Source organism: Pan troglodytes, chromosome 1, assembly GCF_028858775.2.
Source record: "Pan troglodytes isolate AG18354 chromosome 1, NHGRI_mPanTro3-v2.0_pri, whole genome shotgun sequence".
In the NCBI taxonomy this organism is placed as follows: Eukaryota; Metazoa; Chordata; class Mammalia; order Primates; family Hominidae; genus Pan; species Pan troglodytes.
The window spans coordinates 200,716,428-200,734,665 of NC_072398.2; the positions used below are offsets into that span (position 1 = coordinate 200,716,428).

At 50.3% G+C, this 18,238-nt stretch overlaps 1 long non-coding RNA gene across 2 annotated transcripts in view; it reads right to left on the minus strand.

The window, feature by feature from the left end:
• Nucleotides 1-5,764: 5,764 nt before the first annotated feature.
• Nucleotides 5,765-18,238, minus strand: part of LOC129143191 (uncharacterized) — a 28,218-nt gene continuing 15,744 nt past the window's right edge. The window contains exons 2-4 of one of the 2 annotated variants that reach the window (XR_008546341.1): nt 13,444-13,565; nt 10,810-10,929; nt 5,771-6,147 (exon numbers count right to left, since the gene is read on the minus strand). This is a non-coding gene — a long non-coding RNA (uncharacterized LOC129143191). Of the gene's footprint in view, nt 6,148-10,809; nt 10,930-13,443; nt 13,566-18,238 lie in introns of both variants that reach the window. The other variant, XR_008546340.2, reaches the window with a different exon arrangement.

The window sequence follows — 18,238 nt, forward strand, 5'->3', positions numbered from 1 at the left end:
GCCGTGTGAACTGAAGTGAGACTGTTTTTTGTAATCTTTTCAACCTTCAGTTTCCTCATCTCTCAAATGGGTGTTAGGAGAATTGTCTTAAAAATAAATGAGGAGGCTGGGCACAGTGGCTCATGCCTATAATCCCAGCACTTTGGGAGGCCGAGGCAGGTGGATTACTTGAGGTCAGGAGTTCCAGACCAGCCTGGCCTACGTGGTGAAACCCCATCTCTACTAAAAATACAAAAATTAGGCAGGTGTGGAGGTGGGCACCTGTAGTTCCAGCTACTCGGGAGGCTGAGGGAGGAGAATCACTTGAACCCAGGAGACGGAGGTTGCAGTGAGCAGAGATTGCACCACTGCACTCCAGCCTGGGTGACAGAGTGAGAATCCTTCTGAAAAAGTAATAATAAAAGTAAAAATAAAATAAATGAGGAATGTATACAATGTGCTCGGCTGGTGCCTAGTATATAGTATAAGCTCAATAAATGGTGGCTTAACTTTGAGTCATTTCCCTTTTCCAAAAATGTTACTGATATCTCAGCACTGGACACTACTCAGTAGCCTCAAGTCCAACCTCCAGCCCAGCCCTCCAGGCCCTTGCTAACCTGTCTCTTGCCATCTCTACTCTTTCCTGCCCACCTGTCTGAGCTGCCAGCCATCCAGAACACTCACTGTTCTTCAAACGTGACTCACCCTTTCCTGATGCTGTGTGCTCTGTGTGGTATTATCTTCCTCACTGACCTCTCTCTCCACCCACTTCCCTGTTCACGAGCCCATGGCCTAGCCCACCTTCCCTTGGTCTGGCTCCAGTCACACCTCCTCCAGGAAGCCTTCCAAGATGCCCCAGTTGAGCAGACTTCCTCTCTTATCTGAAGTCCTGTGCCCCCAGCTTAGAGAACTCCTGCCTTCAGAAAGGAAATTTTTTCCTGATTGACCTTTACCTTCCCTTGAATCACAGCTCTTTCCAGGACAGTGAAGTCCCCAGAGGCCTCTGCACACTGGTCAGGTCTGTGGTCCTAAGTCCTCCCTATGGGGCTGGTCCCCAGCAGGCTCAGCGCCTGTCCCTCACCCTCTCCCTTGTTTCCCTGCTGTGCCTTGGGCTCCCGGCAGGCCTCCTGTGAGTCCCTGTGGGGGCAGCCAGCACATGCCCTGAGTGCAGCCTCTGTGATTGCTGAAGCTTGCGTGTCTCACAGTCTGTGGGTCTGAAACCCTCCTTCTGTGGGTTTCAGACTCCTGGAGTCTCTGACTGTGGGGATTGTGAGTCTAGGCTACTCTGGTCCTGTGGCTCAGGGAATCTAAGGCTCAGGGATGCTGAATGCTGAAGTCTGCACCTGAGTGAGTCAGGTTCTGAGACTTTGGGTCAGCCCCATGAGAATACCCCGGGTGCTGACAACACCTTCTGAATCCAGGCACCCAGGGTTACTGACTGAGTCTGAATCCGGCCCCTCCACTCAGCAGTTGTATGAACTTCAAGGCTCTGAGCCTCAGTCTCCTCATCTGTGTAGTGGGGTTGATGATGGCAGGTGGGTGCGACTCTGTCAGTGGCATTTGAGAGAAGCCTGTCTGTGTGTGGCTGCCGTGGCAGGCCCTGAGGAGTGGGCAGTGAACTGGACAGTGGGTCTTGCCCCGCCTGGCAGGGGCGTGCCTGTGAGGGCACATGTGTGGCGGAGTCCTTTGTGTGAGGGCCTCACACAGCAGGGTGCGGTCAGCCAGGAGGGCGCTGGTGATTGCCAGCCCTGGAGGGCAGCCCCAGGCTGGAGGCAATGAGGGGAGGGACCGAGAGCATTTCTTCCCCCCAGCCTGCATGCATCAGCTGTCAACCTGCACTTGTGGCCTAGGTTAGCCTTGTCAAATAGAAATGTAACAGGACGTGTCAGTTGAAATTTTGTAGTAATGTTAAAAAGTTAAGAAATAAGTGAAATTTACTTTTAAATGTCTCTTATTTAACCCAATATATCATTTCAATCTGAAATCAGTATTAAATATAAATAATGAAATATTTTACATATTTTTCTAGACTGAGTCTGAAAGTCTGGTATGCCTGTCACACGTCTAGGATACCTCAATCCAGACCAGCCATGCTTCAAGTGTTCAGCGGCTCCATGTGGCCAGTATCTATGGGATGGGCCAGCATACGGCTGGCAGCTCCTGATGCCAGCCAGTGGTTAGGAGCCTAAGCTCTGGAGTGACTGTGGCTTTGGTTCCATTCCTGACTCTCTCTCTTCTTGGTCAGGTGACCTTGGACAAAAGGCTCCATATTTTCTTGAGAAAATTAATGTATTGAGTGTTCAGCAAACAGTGGCTGCTGGCATAATTTATTATTTTTGTTACTCTGTCACCTCACAGCACCTTAACTCACCCCTGTAACTGTGTGTCTCCCCCTCGTAGACCCTTGGCACCTTCCTCTGCCAGCAGATCTACTGGACAGCGGCCACCCCAGAGCGTGGATCCCTCTGCATGGCTGGGGCTCACCGAAGCACAGAGTACAGAGCCCCACCTGGGCTGAGCAGACGAGCCTCTAGGGCAGCAGCACGTGGTGTGAGTCTGGGCTGCTCCAGGCCTCTGCTTCTTGGCCTGCAAATAAGAGGTTAGGACTAGGGGACCCTGGAAAGTCACTGCCAAGTGTTAAGAATTTGATGAGCATGACAGCATTTATATAGGACATGGGCAACATTTACAGAGAAGCCTGTGGGGGTAATGAGCTGCAATGTGCTTGAGTATTGGCTTGCCTTGGGCGACCTGGCTACCAGGTAGGAAGGAGCCTTGTTGCCTCCTGTGAAGAAGTCCTGCCTCCCGGGGTGTGAACCTGTGATGACGTGAGTAAAGGAGCATAATGCCCCACCAGGGCTCAGAGACCAGCCAACATTGCTTTTGCTTAAGTGGTAAAGAGGGCTGCCTGGGGAGTGGTTCCGGTGGCTCCACTGTCCTGCTCTGGGAGCTCCTGGGAAATCTGGAGACTCCAACCCCAGGCCCATAAGACTTGCCAGGCCTGAAACCAGCTGTGGGTTTGGAGAGAGATGCGGGGTGGGGGGCGGTGGAGGTGGTGCCACACTGCAGCCTCCTGAGGACCTCACCTCATCATGGCACTCTCCAGTCCTGTACAGGGGTGACCCCAGGGGCCTGTGTAAGTGGGTCAGGTGGAGAGGAAATGGTCTGTTTTGTTGCTCCAGGCCACTTGTAACTGGCAAGTTAACAGCTCACAGCCTGGTTCTGGCACAGCTTCGCCAGTCTTGCGTGGAGCAGTGAACACAGCAGTGCCCGCAGTGCTGCCCACTAAGGTCCTGCAGGGCTTAGGGAGTGGGTGGCCACACCAGGCCACTGACAGAGGACAGAGCCTGGTATCGTCTGGCCAAGGAGAGACTCCTTGCCTGGGGGTCAGTGTGGGGCTGGACAGGCCATTGTGCTGAGGGACAGAAGCCAGGGGTTGGGGGGAAGAAGTGAGCTCTAGGTGAGAACAGTCAGGGGTGGGATGAAGGGGGGTATCTGCCCACCTGGCCCTTAGCAGAGTAGCTTGTCCCCCCAGGCCACTCAGCCTGGAACACGGGCAAGACACATGATGGCCCTGAATAAATTCTTCCTTTCCATGCTTTAGCAAGTATAATAAGTGTACTTATTAAGTATACCTCAAGTGCTTTAAGAAGTATCATTGAATACATTTTTCTTCAACACTCCACTCCTCCCTCTTCTTCTCTCCCTTCCTCTCTCTCTGCTTTCTTTTTTTCTCTCTTCCTTCCATGGGGCAGGAAGGTAGCAAGACAGAACCCCAGGCACATGTGTCCACAGGCACACGTATAAGGCTCCACACCCGTGTGCTCACCAGCCGCATGATGGGCCGTGTCCACCCAGCACCAGCCCCACAGAGCTCAGAGCAGCCCAGGCCTCTTCTCTGTTTTGTTGCTCCCAGAAAATTGGAAAATAAAGAAATGTTAAAATAGAATCACAAATACTGGGATATTACCTAAATATGTTGTACAAATGAACACTTTTGTCAACAAATATGTGATGTGTGATTTATCAGGTAATCGCAAGGTTTATTTTTAAAAAGCTAATTCTTTCCACAGGTGAGGGAGAGTGAATGGGAACCAGGACACACAGAGGAGGCTGTTAGATGAAAGTCTTGCCTTCTTTCCCTGTGCCCCTGAGTCCATGGGAAGAACCTCTTAGTAACAGCACCACAAGGTCACATTTGAGGGCTTGAATGTGGGCCCTGCACACATATGTGCACACATAAACACAGACACGTATGTACACACCTGCATACATACAACCCCCTTGGCAGATAGGCAAGAGGTTACCTGACCTGAATGTCGCTGTGGCAATAACTGCAATGTGATTCTTTTTAGAGATGAAGCTGTCACATGCATTTTTATCCTTTCTGAAAATAAGCAAGGTCTGACGGTATCTGGGGGGAAGCTGACACTGGGGAACATCCCAGAGGCATTTCTGCAAATCCTGAATCATGGTGGGTCCCAGGTCCTTCCCCAGGGGCCTGTGCAGTGGGTCAGGTGTCGGGGAAATGGCTGCTTCTAGAGGTGCTACTGTGTCCCAGGTACATGGGCTATCCAGTTCACCCCTCACAATGCCCCCAGAGTGGGTCGAATTCTCCCTGTTACTGCAGAGGCATGAAGCCTCGGAGTGGCAGGGGAACTTGCCCTGGGTTACCCAGCACGGAGTGGAATGGCTGGTCTCTGCTGGTTCTCCCTGATGCTGGTGACAGAGCTTATTACAACTGAGCTTGTGTTGTGAGGCCCCCCATTCTGCTGGCCGCATTACTGGATGTGAGCACAGGATGCAGTCTGCTAAGGGCCGCAGACAGACAGTGGAGAAATGGCTGGGGGAGTGCAGGTATAGGAGATGATGGGCACTGGGGAGGGGGAACAAGGAGGGGATAATGATAAAACTGGGCCTTCGTGGGCTTGAGACAAAGCACAGTCAGTGCCTGATCAATGGCAGGCATTATCAGTGTGGTTATGACTGCCATCATCATCATTTCTGGGGGAAGAATCTTCATCATCATTGATATGGTTTGGATCTGTGTCCCCGCCCAAATCTCATGTTGAAATGTAATTTCCAAGGCTGGAGGTGGGGCCTGGTGGGAGGTGATTGTATCACGGGGGTGGATTTCTCACAAATGGTGAGAGCACCTCTTGGTGCTGTCCTCCCAAAGTGAGTGAGTTCTCACAAGATCTGGTCCCTTAAAAGTGTGATCTGGTCCTTCTCTCTCTCTTGCTCCTGTTCTGGCCATGTGATGTGCCTGCTCCCCCTTCACTATCTGCCACGACTGTAAGTTCCCTGAGGCCTCCCCAGAAGCTGAGCAGATGCCAGCACTATGCTGCTGCAGAAGCATGAGCCAATTCAATCTCTTTTCCTTCTAAATTACCCAGTCTCAGGTATTGATTTATAGCAATTCAAGAACAGCCTAACACAATTATCATCATTGCTGTCTTCGCCATCATTGTCATCCTCATCTTCATAGTCACCATTGTCTTGGTTTTCATTATTATACTCATGGTGTCATCATCATCATCATCCTGACTGTTGTCATCTTTGCCATCTTCATAGTCATTACCATCTTAATTACCCCTTAGTGAGTATCACCTGTGTCTTGCCTGTAAGGCTGTTATAATTATCATCCTTGGATTACGGAGGGGAAGCTGAAGCACAGGGAGAGAAGAGGACCTGCCTAATGGCCCAGAGCAAGTCAGCGATGGTGTCACCAGCTCAAGTTCAGCTGCTCCCTATTCAGAGGTTGAAAACATGAGAAACGAGGTGCAGCGAAAGGAAAACAGTTTTATTAATTGGAAGCTAGCAATTGGGGAATGGCCAGACTCATGCTTTTAAAAGACCAGTCCAACTTTCTGGGCTGAGTGAGATGGTTTCAGAAGGGAGACATGGTACGGGAAACAGGTGGGAGGGGTGCAGGAGGGTGCAGGTCGGCAGGTCTTGTTCCAAAGGCTTTCTTGAGTAGTCAAGCACCTGGAGGTCCAGTTGGCATCATCTTGACTTCCGCCTATTGGTGGTGGTCTCCTTGTTTGTAAGCCCACTAAGCAAACTGATTTCATAGCTGGATCTGCAAGCCTGGTTTGTTTCAAAATTAGCCCCTGGAATTTCTAAGCCAGCACATAATGAGATAAGGAGCACTGTTCATGGGAGTACCTGGTGGGTAGGGAAGAAACAAATGTTTTAAAGCACAAGGCTACATTCTGAGATGAAGGACAGGAAAAAATAAGTTCAAAATGCATTTCAAGGCTGAGACACTCAGTTACAATGGATCCAGGATTTGAACCTGTGGTGTCTGTCTCAGGGGTGGCGTTTTCACCCTGTACAATGACAATACGAGCATGACTGTTCATTGGATGCCTCTGTTTGCCATAAGCACCTCCTCCCAGATTGTCTCCAAAGCCCCTGCTGTCCTCCCAGCCCATCTGGCATCCTGGGGACCACTGCCACAGCTGAAGGCCTACGGTGTGTGCTGCATCTGTGTCCTCATACCCGTGTGCTTTTCTGCCTGTGGCCTCTCACCTGTGGGTTCCTAGAACCTACAGCCCCTCCAGGAGGTACATCTCATCAGGTCTGTTGTTTTTACAGGGGAGGACTCTGAGGGTCAGAGTGGGAGGGTGACTAAGGCCAACCCCAGATTCTTTATTTTTTATTTTTTGAGACAAAGTTTCTCTGTCACTCAGGTTGGAGTGCAATGGTGCAATCTTGGCTCACTGCAACCTCTGCCCTCTGGATTCAAGTGATTCTCCTGCCTCAGCCTCCCCAGTAGCTGGGACTACAAGTGCTCACCACCACTCCCAGCTAATTTTTGAATTTTTAGTAGAGATGGGGTTTCACCATTTTGGCCAGGCTGGTCTCGAACCCCTGGCCTCAAGTGATCCACCTGCCTTGGTTTCCCAAAGTTCTGGGATTACAGGCGTGAGCCACCGCACCCGGCTCAACCCTAGAATCTTTCTGGTGCTTGAGGGTGGTTGCAGGGATACAATGTGATGACACAGGAAATCTGGATCTGGCGAAATTGCAACTTCTACGGGAAAGGGCACCATCCCCCGTGATAGAGGAGAAACCAAGGCCGGGAGGGAAGGAGCAGGTAGAGCCTGGACTGTCAGGACTCTCCATTGCCGGCTTCCCCAGGGTGACCTGGAGGGCAGGAGGGCAGACCCAGGAGGGCTCAAGCAGGAACTCTTCCACCTACACCTCTGCCCCTGACTACCTGCCAACTCCCCGACCATAAGCAATTTTCCTGGGGGAAGAAAATGACTTCGCAGTTTTGGCAAGATCTCACTTCCATTAAGTTAAGCATGTAACAGAGTTCTCAGGGTGGAATATGTTTTGTTTAATACCTCGATCTCTCTTGTCTGCTGGAGAAATAAAATCTGTCAAGCCCCTTGAAGCCAACTGTCAAAGTAAAGCATCTTGGGAGGACAGATCTCTCACTCTGATGGCAAAATTCATTTGAAATGATCCTTTAATCCAGTCTCCCTGTGAGACCTGGAGCTGAAATTTTAAAGCCATTTGCCCTAAAGAGTTTCTTTCCATTTCTCCCTGCTGCTTTCTCTCCTGGTACCGACCCCTCCTCCACCTTTAAAAAATAACGCAACAAATTGCAGCCGGCATAATGATAACCATTTGGTTTCTCATACAATTTTTTAGGGAGAAAATGACAGAGCACAAAGCTTTGCCTTTCACTGTCTGTTTAGGGAAGGAAGGGAGGTGATTTGCTGTCAAAGTCAACAAGTAAAGGAGAAGAGGCATGAGGGGTGGGTGGGATTTTCCAGACCTGAAGTCTGTGTGAGCAGGAGGAGCATCTGGGAGGATGACAGCGCCCTCACCCCTGCTGAAGTGGGGGTGGGAGGAGCTGCCGCTTTTTCTCTGATCTCTGCTCCTTAATGCCTGTACCTCCTTCTATCCCGTATCTGTGTCCCCCGGCCAGAGTCTCAGCCTGCCTTTGGGCTCAGTACTTTACAGGGTACAAAGCATTTCCACATTCACCATGATCATTTATTTGTTAATTGCTCTTTCCTTCCTTCCTTCCTTCCTTCATATTGTCAAAGTCATGGTGACTGGGTTTCACTATGGGACACTGTCCCATCCCCATGTGATGACTGGAATGTGACCCAGACATAATCTCCACCTTTAGGATTCCAGAGTCTAAAAGGGAAGATGAAGTGTGGACAAATGGCTATGATCCTATGAGGCAGATGTGTGCTTGGCACATAGCAGGCACTTCCCTCAGTTAGGATGCATTGGGCAACATGTAACAGACAACCTAACAACAGTGCTCAAGCGATGAGAAAGTAGAATGCTCTGGCATCGCCACACATCTGGAGAGAAGTGGTTGCAGCTTAGTCAGATGCGCAGGGATGTTGACAAAGACCCAAGCACTTTCCCTCTTCCATCTTTACCATCCTTGGCTATGTGGGCTTTTTTTCCTTAGCTTGTTGCCTCATGGTTGCAAGATGACTGCTGCAGTTCCAAACATCATGTCTCACACTACAGCCTTCAAGTCGAGAAGAAGTTTGCAGGGTGAGGCAGAAAAAAATATTTCCCAGAAGCACTCCCTCCACCAACAGATTTCCCCTCATATCTTGGTGGCCAAGTCTGGGCCACACGCTCACCCATAAAACAATCTCTGGAGAAGGGGGATGGGGTATCTGGCTTGGCTTTACTCCAGGGCTGGAGGGGCCCCCAGGCCTGAGCCTGTGACTGCAGAACAAACACAGGGTTCTGTGAGTGAAGGAGGAGGGGCAGGTCTACTGGGGGGCAGCCCCATGTGTCCGCCACCTTCTTGTTGGTGTTTGCTGACAGTGTCCCCGGCAGTGTGGCGTCTGGGGTAGGGAAGGAAAACCCAGCTCTGAGCCTCCGCCCCTGTGGGCTGTGTGATCTGGGAAGCACTTGACCTCCTCCCCTGTGGAGTGGGGACCATGACAGCACCTGCTGCATAGGGAGGTCATGCAGGTGACCTGGGTCGTGTGTGCAGGTGCCCAGGCTCGTGGGGGTGTTAACACCTGTCAGCTATTGCGGGGATGAGGCCCATCTGTAAAGTGGCCCGTGGTGCCCTCTCTGTCACAGTCCTGGGGGTGACAATAGCAGGAATATCAGTTCATAGGTGCGAGCACTTCCTATGCGTGCTGGGCACCCTGTACTTGCACTTGCTCACCTAATCCTCACAGCTACCTGAGGAAAGAGCCCTTTTCATCCTCATTTTACATCAGAGGAAACTGAGGCTCAGGAAGGGGAACCCAGGTGGAGTGAGGGCAGGTGGGGCTCCAGGGTGCTCAGATTCCAGCTGCTGTGCTCTGACCCACTGCAGGGCCCTGGGTGGAGCTGGCACAGGCAGGTGCCCAGATGACCCCTTCCCACCCTGGGTCCAGGCCAGTGGCTGGGCCAGTCACTGTCCCAACCCTGTTGTCTGTTGCTCCTGGAGCTCCAGGGCCGCAGACCTGCCTGTGATGTGGGGATATTGGTCACCATCCTGGCTGCCCTCCTCCAAGTTGATGAATAAACATATTCTGTGTAATCAATAGTGTCACTGTGTCTTGGTCGTGAATTGGCAACTTTCATTCTTTGGGGAAATACACATTAGATACGTTTAACATGGAACATAAGCATATGCTAGTGATGGATAACACATTTCACATTTGTATATTTATCAAAATATGCAAAACCCATGTCCACAATTATACACTGGTAGGCACACCAGAGTTTAATAACTGCTTGAGACTCCTCACCAGCACCATAATGAGAACTTGGGCACCAAGGGGGACACACAACCCACAACCCAGACCTGCTGCGGGGGAGGGGCTCAGCTGTCACTGCTGTGGGTCCCATGAAGACCTGACCCATCGCTGGCCTGCCCAGTCTTCCTGGGAATTAAAACAATCATGCTAGGTGACAAATTCCTACCGGATTTAGGACAAACACTTGCTAAAGAGACTGCCACCAGTCACCCTGGTGACTCGGTTCCGGTTAATGGTCTCCAAGCCCTGGGCACAGGGGAGGAAGGCAGTATAGCCTCCTGGTTAAACCATAGGCTTTGGCCTACACAGGTTTCCAGCCCTGGCTCTTCCACTTACCTGCTGTTAGAGCTCGGGAAGCTCACTTAAGCCCTCTGAGCTCAGTCCCCTCATATGTTAGCTGAGGATAGTAGTAGCATCTACCTTATTGCGTAGGGGCTAGAAGTAAATGTGGCAACACAAGTAGCAAGCTCAGTGAGGATTCTTAGTCTTGCGGTTCAGTTGTGTCAGGACCGTGGTTCTCTGGCCCCATGGCTGTCCAGGTGGGCAGCTCCTCCAGCAACTGGAGGGCCCTGGCCCCTCTGGGTCCCTCACCATTGGAATAGTTAGAAGAAAATGAGACCCAGGCCCCACTAACTTGGGTTCACATTCAGCCTCCAGCCCTCACTCGACATGTGACTTGGGCAGTGGCTGAACCTCTGTGAGCCCCATCGGTTTTTCCCTCTATAAATGGACACACACTATTGACCACCTAGAGCTATTGCGAGGATGTGACGAGGGTACATCAGCTGGAGGCAGATTCCTGGGCTCAAGTGACATTTTAGTGCATACTTGTGGGTGGGACTCTGAGCAAAACACAGTGTCTCTGTTCCTCGGATCCTCATCCTTCACATGGAGATTGGGAGTCTCTGCTGCGTAGGATGCTGTGGGGACTCCAGGAAAGAGAGCTCTCAATGTATGTTAACTGGCATTGCTACACTTATTATTATTATTATTCTACTTGTAGGCAAACACCCTATCTTGTCTTTATATATCAAGCCCCTGGCACAGGGTCCGGGCATAGTAAAGACTTGAGGCTCACCGGAGCAGGAAGAGCAGGGACCCGGAAGCAGTTTGCCTGGGTTTAAAGTCTGGCTCTGTCACTTCTGAGCTGTGAGATCTTGGAAAATTCCTAAACATCTCTGAACTTTGGTATCTTCATCTTTAAAATAGAGGAGAGGGGTGAAAGACAACAGGGTCTCCTTCATGGAGTTGTTGAAATCATAAGTAAACTAATGCATGAAAAGTGCTTAGCACTGTGCCTGGCACACAGTAAGTGCCAAGACAGTGCTAGCTTCAATTCTTCCAGGATTTGAAGGAGCATTGGTGTTGAGCAGCCTCTAAAGTTCTCCCTTTTTGCCACTACTGCACTTTGAGATGAAGAAATTGAGGCCAAGAGACATTAAATTAAACATTTGGCAACAAGGCAGTATATAACTGTGCTAAATTATGCAGGGCAGACAGAGAACAAAACGATCAGTAATAAAAGGATAATTGCGGGGGACAGGTGCTAAGTGGACCAGGAGCCTGAGAAGAAGGAGAGAAAAATGCAGCCTGGGATGAGGATGGCCTCGGCCAGGGCCCAGGTGTTAATGACATTGATCTTTCCCCTTAACATAACCATGCATCCTTACTGTGAAGCATTTGGCAAGGGCAGGCGTTTATACGAGAGAGTATATAATTCATCTGGTAGCTTGCCTTCCGGAGATAGTAGTTTTTACATATTAATACCTTTCTTCATTTCTTTTTCTATTCATATACAAGTACATATTTTCATAACTGCTTTCAAATGGGTGTGACTGTCTAGATAGGTTAGAACATGGTGCAATAACAAACAAATCTCTTGGAAACAACAAAGTTTAAAATAGCCTGCTATAAGGAGATGATGAGTGGAATATTACAAAGTTTTAAAAACTAATGATGCCTAATATTTACAGAGCGAATAACCCTGAAGTCCCATTAGCTTGATCTTAATGTAAATCCAGGTCCAATCTTCTCTCCCTCTCCAGGCTCCCACCCAGATCCCAAGGTCATCATGCTTGGACTGGTGCAGTAGCCTCCTGATGGGTCCCTGGCTCTACTCACTCCCCGCACAGCAGCCCCTGTGACCCCGTGAGACTCAAGGCGGAGCCCTCTCTGCTCTGCTCTGGACACCCCAGGCTCCTGCCTCACTGGGTACATCCAAGCTGACAGTGGCCCCGGCCCAACAGTCCCCAGCTTCACCCCCACTTGGCCCATCTCACCCTCTCCTTCTGCTCCCCTATAGCCCCCTCCGCTCCTTCCTGGACCCGTGGTCCTCACAGTTCCTGCCTCCAGCCTCCGTCCCTGTGCTTTCCTTAGCTGGAACCTCTCCCATGTCTACCCACTCCCTCACTTTCCTCCTCAGGTTCTTGTCCCAGTGTCACCTGCTCTGAGAGCCCTCCCTAACCTTCTCCCCACACCATTGACAGTGCTAGGAATCTTGCTACTTTGGTGGGGAGCTGGCATCTCCGTAACCAACTATTTACAAGTGTGACCCATCACCTGCCCCTCTCCTGCTTCCTTTCCCTCCGAAGCTCTTACGCACCCTGCAGCCCCCATCTGATGCTCCCTGTCTGTCTCCTTCTAGACCTGAGCTCCCCACACAGGGGCTTTGTTTGGTTCTGAGCTTTCTCCCACTGCCTAGGATAGCGAATGCCCACAGTAAATGCCCAATGCCTATTTGCTGAGAAAGCAAGTGACTTCAGCCCTGACGATGTCCTACGGGTAAGATGCTGTCCTAAACAAGGGACCGTCTCATTATTTCTCAAGGCAGCCCAAGGAAGCTGGTTCTAGGGACACCCCTGTGTTTCACCTGAGCTCACAGGCTTGGCCTGGCCTGGCTCGTTGCCGTGCCCAGCTGCCCCCAGCTAATGAGGGTTGGCTTGGGATTCCCACCTGGCCCTGCCCTTGTGGAGGTGTGTGGCTGCTCCAGAGTGTTCCAGGAAGGGCAAGATGAGGCCGGGGAGCCTCATCTCCCCTCCACACCATTGCCAGTGCTGGGAATCTTGCAATTTGATGGGGAGCTGGCATCTCCAGGAGGCTTTATTTAGCACGCCGCCTTCCTCTGCTTCCTGAGCTCCAAGCTGGGTTCATGCTGGGCTGACACAGGCCCCAGGAATGCAGGGAATGCCCTGACAGCCCAGCGCCCCCTGAGCCTCCCCTCCCCTGGTGGCTCCTCATCACCATCCACTGCCTCCACTGCCTCCTCCTCATCATCAGGGACTCCCTGACCTTTGTCTCCATAGCCTGGGATGCAGCCACTGCCACCAGGGTACAACCAAGAAAGCCTCCCTGCAGGTGCACAGGGAGATTAGGACGCTGTGGCTTTCCCTTTGCGCAAGCCAGAAATGGCACCCCCATGTTCATTTGATTGGAGGAGTGAGGCCTGGGCTTGATTGGTCAACATTTTGTCTTTGCAAGGGACTCTTGTCCAGCTCCACACTGAGCCACCCAGCTGCCTCCCAAGACCTCCTCCTGCATGACTCTCAGGCCCCCCAAGTGAAGGCACCCAACTCTGCCCAGGCCACCTCCCCTCTCCCAGGTTTCCCCTCTCACAAGTCACTGCCCTCCACCTGGTGGCTCTGACCACCTGGCAGGGGAGTGGCATGGATGGATGCCTTCTTCTCCTTGACCACACTCACTTCGAGAAACTTACTTTCCCAGGCCAGGCGTGGTGGCTCACGCCTGTAATCCTAGCTCTTTGGGAGGCTGAGGCAGGAGGATTGCTTGAGCTCAGAAGTTCGAGACCAGCCTGGTCAACATGGTGAAATCCTGTATCTACAAAAAAGAAAAAAAATAAAAATACAAAAAATTAGCCAGGCGCAGCGGCATGCGCCTATACTCCCAGCTACCTGGGAGGCTAAGGCAGGAGAATCGTTTGAGCCATGGAGATGGAGGTTGCAGTGAGCAGAGATGGCACTGTTGCACTCTAACCTGGCTGACGGGAGTGAAACCCTGCCTCAAATAATAATAATAAAACTTTCTACTTTCCCAGTTTCAGTCCCTGATCAGGCCCAGGGTTCCACCAAACATCCCTGAACCTATGACAACCTCCACATACTTCTTTCTTTTTCCTTAAACTACTCTTAGTGTTTTTCTGTTGCTTGCAAAGAGCCCTGACTCAGACACCAAGGAAATCTGTTTATTTAAAAAACTGATTTTAAAAAAAAATACTCTTTCCAGCAATGAATGTGTGTGTCTCTCTCAGACACATTCCTAGAGGCCTCATCAAATGAGGGGAACGAGGCTTTTGCAAAGCTAGGTGGAAATTAAACCCATAATCCGGGCACACTCTTGTTTGACAAGTGATAATTAACTGCTGACAATATAATTTCAGCTTGGACGCAGCATGGTTTCATTAAAAAGTAATCGAGGAGACCTTTGCGTTGGGAGGTCTGGTCTCCTCTGCAGACAGAGGTTCTGTGTTGGCATTGAGTGTCCGCTGCTCCCTGCCAGGTGGAGCATGGGCCCCAGAAGTGACACTGGGACTGGTCCCTGGTCTCGCTGTGCCCCAGAGACTCCCAGAGGCGGCCCAGCCAAGCCCTCTCTCACTAGGAAGCCCTCCTCCTTCTCCAGGCGACCCCATCCCAGGATGTGCCCGGCACCATCACAGGGACATGGCACTGACTCCAGCTCCAGGGATGGAGATGGGCATCCTGTCTCTTCAGCCACACCCAGGTCCTGTTAGGATCAGATCCCATCCCTCTCTCCCTCAATTTACAGAGGAGGAAACTGAGGCTCAGAAAGTTGGAGTCACTCGTTTATGGCCACACAGACGATGAGGGACCAAACACACATCTGAACTCTGACCTGCCCAACTCCTTAGTCCGTGCCACCTCCACCCCATCGGCAGTTCCCTTCCTCTAGGGAACTCTCTGTTCTGTGCTTCAGTTTTGTCACCTGTAAAATGGTGAAAACACTAGTACTCTCCAGTTTAAGGATAAAATAAGATTGGACACGGTGGCTTATGCCTTTAATCCCAGCACTTTGGGAGGCTGAGGCAGGTGGATCACCTGAGGTCAGGAGTTCAAGACTAGCCTGGCCAACATGGCGAAACTCCGTCTCTACTAGCTGGACGTGGTGGCATGTGCTGTAATCCTAGCTACTGAGGAGGCTGAGGCAGGAGAATCGCTTGAACCTGGGAGGTGAAGATTGCAGTGAGCCAAGATTGTGCCACTGCACTCCAGCCTGGGTGACAGAACAAGACTCTGTCTCAAAAAAAAAAAAAAAAAACGGGGTGGGGGGAGCGGATAAAATAAGTTGATATATCCAAATCACTTATAATAGTGCTTGACACATAGTAAACCCTTCAAGTCACTTCTGTTAGCTGTAATGCTCATTAATTGGTATTAATATCAACAGCATGCTGATATTTTTTGGCAAACTTCCTTCCTCCAGCCCATGGACCAGTGACTCTTCCCTTTTAATCATCTCTATGAATCCTGAGCAGGATGCACCAAATTAAAACTACGATGGAGCAAGCACTGTAGTGAAAATTTAGAACACCAAGAAAAGAGAAGGTTCCTTAAAAGCTGCCAGAGAGAAGACAGATTACTTACCAAGGAAGGAGGAGCAGGCAGCAGCTTCTCACAGCAACATGAGACAGAAAGCCAGGGAATCATATTTTTAGTGTCACATGAAATAAGCAAAGTAGAATTCTAGACCCAGATAAATTATCATGCCAAGCTGAGTGAGGAGGAAAGACATTTTCAGGCAAAGACACACTCAGAGGCCCTTGTTAAGAGAACTAATAAAAAAAAATCACTCAGGTGGAAAGATGTTGCCTGAAGAAACAAGGAAGGAATCAAACCAGCAGTAGTGAAGGAAAGAATGGGTCAATTTGGGGCTGACCATAGGACATAAACACAGCAGCAACAGCAATAATAATCCCAACGAATGTGGGTATATAGTGGAAGATGGAAGCACGGGTCGGGGTTGCATAGCTTTGAGGTGGAGAGAGAGATCAGAGTTAATGCATTCTAAAGACTGCGTGGTTCCGAGGGAGGAGAGAGATATTGATTTACTTTAGACTGTGTTAGTCAAGTGTGCTTATTATGATTTTTAAGCTGATCAATTAAAGAAGAGAATAGAATGTAATTTCCAAGCCAGTAGAGGGAAAAGAGAATAAACAAAACCTGATCAATATGCATGGGTGTCAGGAAGTGAGCCAAGCAGAAACACACACACACACAAAGAATAAAAGCAAAAGTCAACACAAAAATCCTTGCCATTGACAGCACAAAATAAGAAGGTAGCATCCCGAACTCTGCCTTTCACATCTGTGTGTCACTGGGCAAATGACTTAATTAATGACATCACCTCTCTGACCCTGATTTCCTCATCGGTAAACTGGAGAGAATAGCACGTTTTGTTAAAGGGTTATAATAGCACGTTCCATTTAAGAGCTATCATGAGGATCGAATTCAGCAGGCACCACACAAGGGCGGGTTGCTAGCACTATTACTATGTGAGTCTGCACCAGCTACAGCCCTAAGTGCATCCCATATGCCATCTCACATAACCCTCCCAACAGCCCCATGAGGCAGGGCCACTGTCATCTTCACTTTGCTGAAGATTTTGCTGATGAGGAAACCGAGGCTTCTAGGTGAGAGGCTTGCCGAGGTCACGCAGCTGGGGAATGGCTGAGCCTGGAAACAGCTGGAGTCTTCTGATCCTGAAGCCACCTGTTGACCCTATGACCTTGACCAGTTGAAGTCACCTCTCTGGGCCTCAGTTTCCTCATCTGTGTCTTGTGGTGCACAGGGCAGTCACGAGGCTGGGCAGAGATGAGGTGTGCGAGCCGTCGGCAGTGTTCCCAGCACAGGGCGTCCAGTCAATGAGCGGTGGCTCCTGCTATTATCATGACCCATGCTGGCTGGTGTTCACTGCTCTCACCTCTGTTGCACAGGCAAGGAGCCTGAGGCTTAGGGAAGCGACGAGCTGGTGTCACCTTGCTGATCTGTACTGACTTGTAGGCTTCATGCCCCGGCTGGAGTGTGAGCTGTGGGAAGGGGCTTGTCTGTCTGGTTTCACTGATTTATACCCAGGGCTGGGCCCTGGGAATGAATGAATGAATGAATGAATAAATGAAGGGTCCTTGGGTCCTACTTCATGCATCCATTATTCCCACACAATGTTCTTCATGCCGGGAGCCTCCCCAGCAGAAAGCAGCTCTGAGAAGGACCGGATGTGCTGGCTTCATAGTGTCAGGACAGGAGCAAGCTTTTCATCAGGACAAACGAGGCCCCTGACTTCCAGCTTTGTGTCCTTAGCACTTACTGCTGTCTGACATATTTTATGTCCTCATCTCTTATGATCTGCATCTCCCTAGCACAACGCCAGCTCCATGAGGGCAGGGACTTTGTCTTAGTCACTGCTGGGTCCCAGGCAGTAAGTGCTCAGTAAAAATCTGTCATTGAAGTGACATCACCACTCTGGGTCTCAGTTTCCTCATGTGTACAGTGGGAGAATGACGCCCCTTTGCAGCTGTTGTGGGGACACAGTGAGACACTGCCCGTCCAGTTCTTGGTGCAGAGGCCACAGGCATGGTAAGCAGCTGCCTTCACCCCCCTGCTCCCAGGGTCTTGGATAGGAAATGAATTTTATGGACATCACGGTGTGAGTGTCTTTTTTCTTTCCCTCTTTTGATGGCAATGCTTTCTGCAGCCAAGCTTCAGTTTATCAGAATAAGAGATTATCTAGGTGGCTCAAGCAGTCCATCAGGAAATTTCCAAAGGGACAAAAAGGCGAGAAGCATCTCTCCCAGCAGCCTCTGCTGTACCTTTCACTTAGTCTCAGTAACAACCACCACTGTTTGAATGTTTGAAATATCCCAGAAACTGCACCTTTTAACTCACATTTCTGCATTTAAAGTGGTAGTTCTCAACCGGAGTTGATTTTCCCCTTAGGGAAAATTTAGCAATGTCTGAAGACATTTTTGGCTGCGGCAACTGGGGAAGGGGTTGGGGGGACGGTGCTGCTGGCATCTAGTGGGCAGAGGACGTGTATCCTGCCACATGTGGGGCAGCCTGCCCAAAAGGAATGACCTGGCCCCAAATGTCAAAAATGCTGAGGCTGGGAAACCCTAACTTAAACACACCCTACAAGCCTCTGAGAGCAATGTCATCTATCACGTCAGAAATGAGGAACGGAGGTTTGGGAGGTGAAGTGAACCTGCCCAAGGATGTGGCTTGACTGAGACTCAAATCCAGGTCTGTGTAGCTCTGAAGCCCCTGGTTCTTCTGCTCTTTACATTTCCAGAAACCTCCAGTCCCTTCATTATCAAATAATCCCCTCTAACAGGGGCCAGTGCTTTGTGGGAAAGAGCATTTTAAACACCTGTGTTTAATTGTGTAGAAGGAAACTTGATCTGATTTTATAGGAGCTACCTCTGCCTATTTCTGTCTCTTTCTTTTTTTAAACAAATAACTTCTTCCTATATCTTTAGGGGC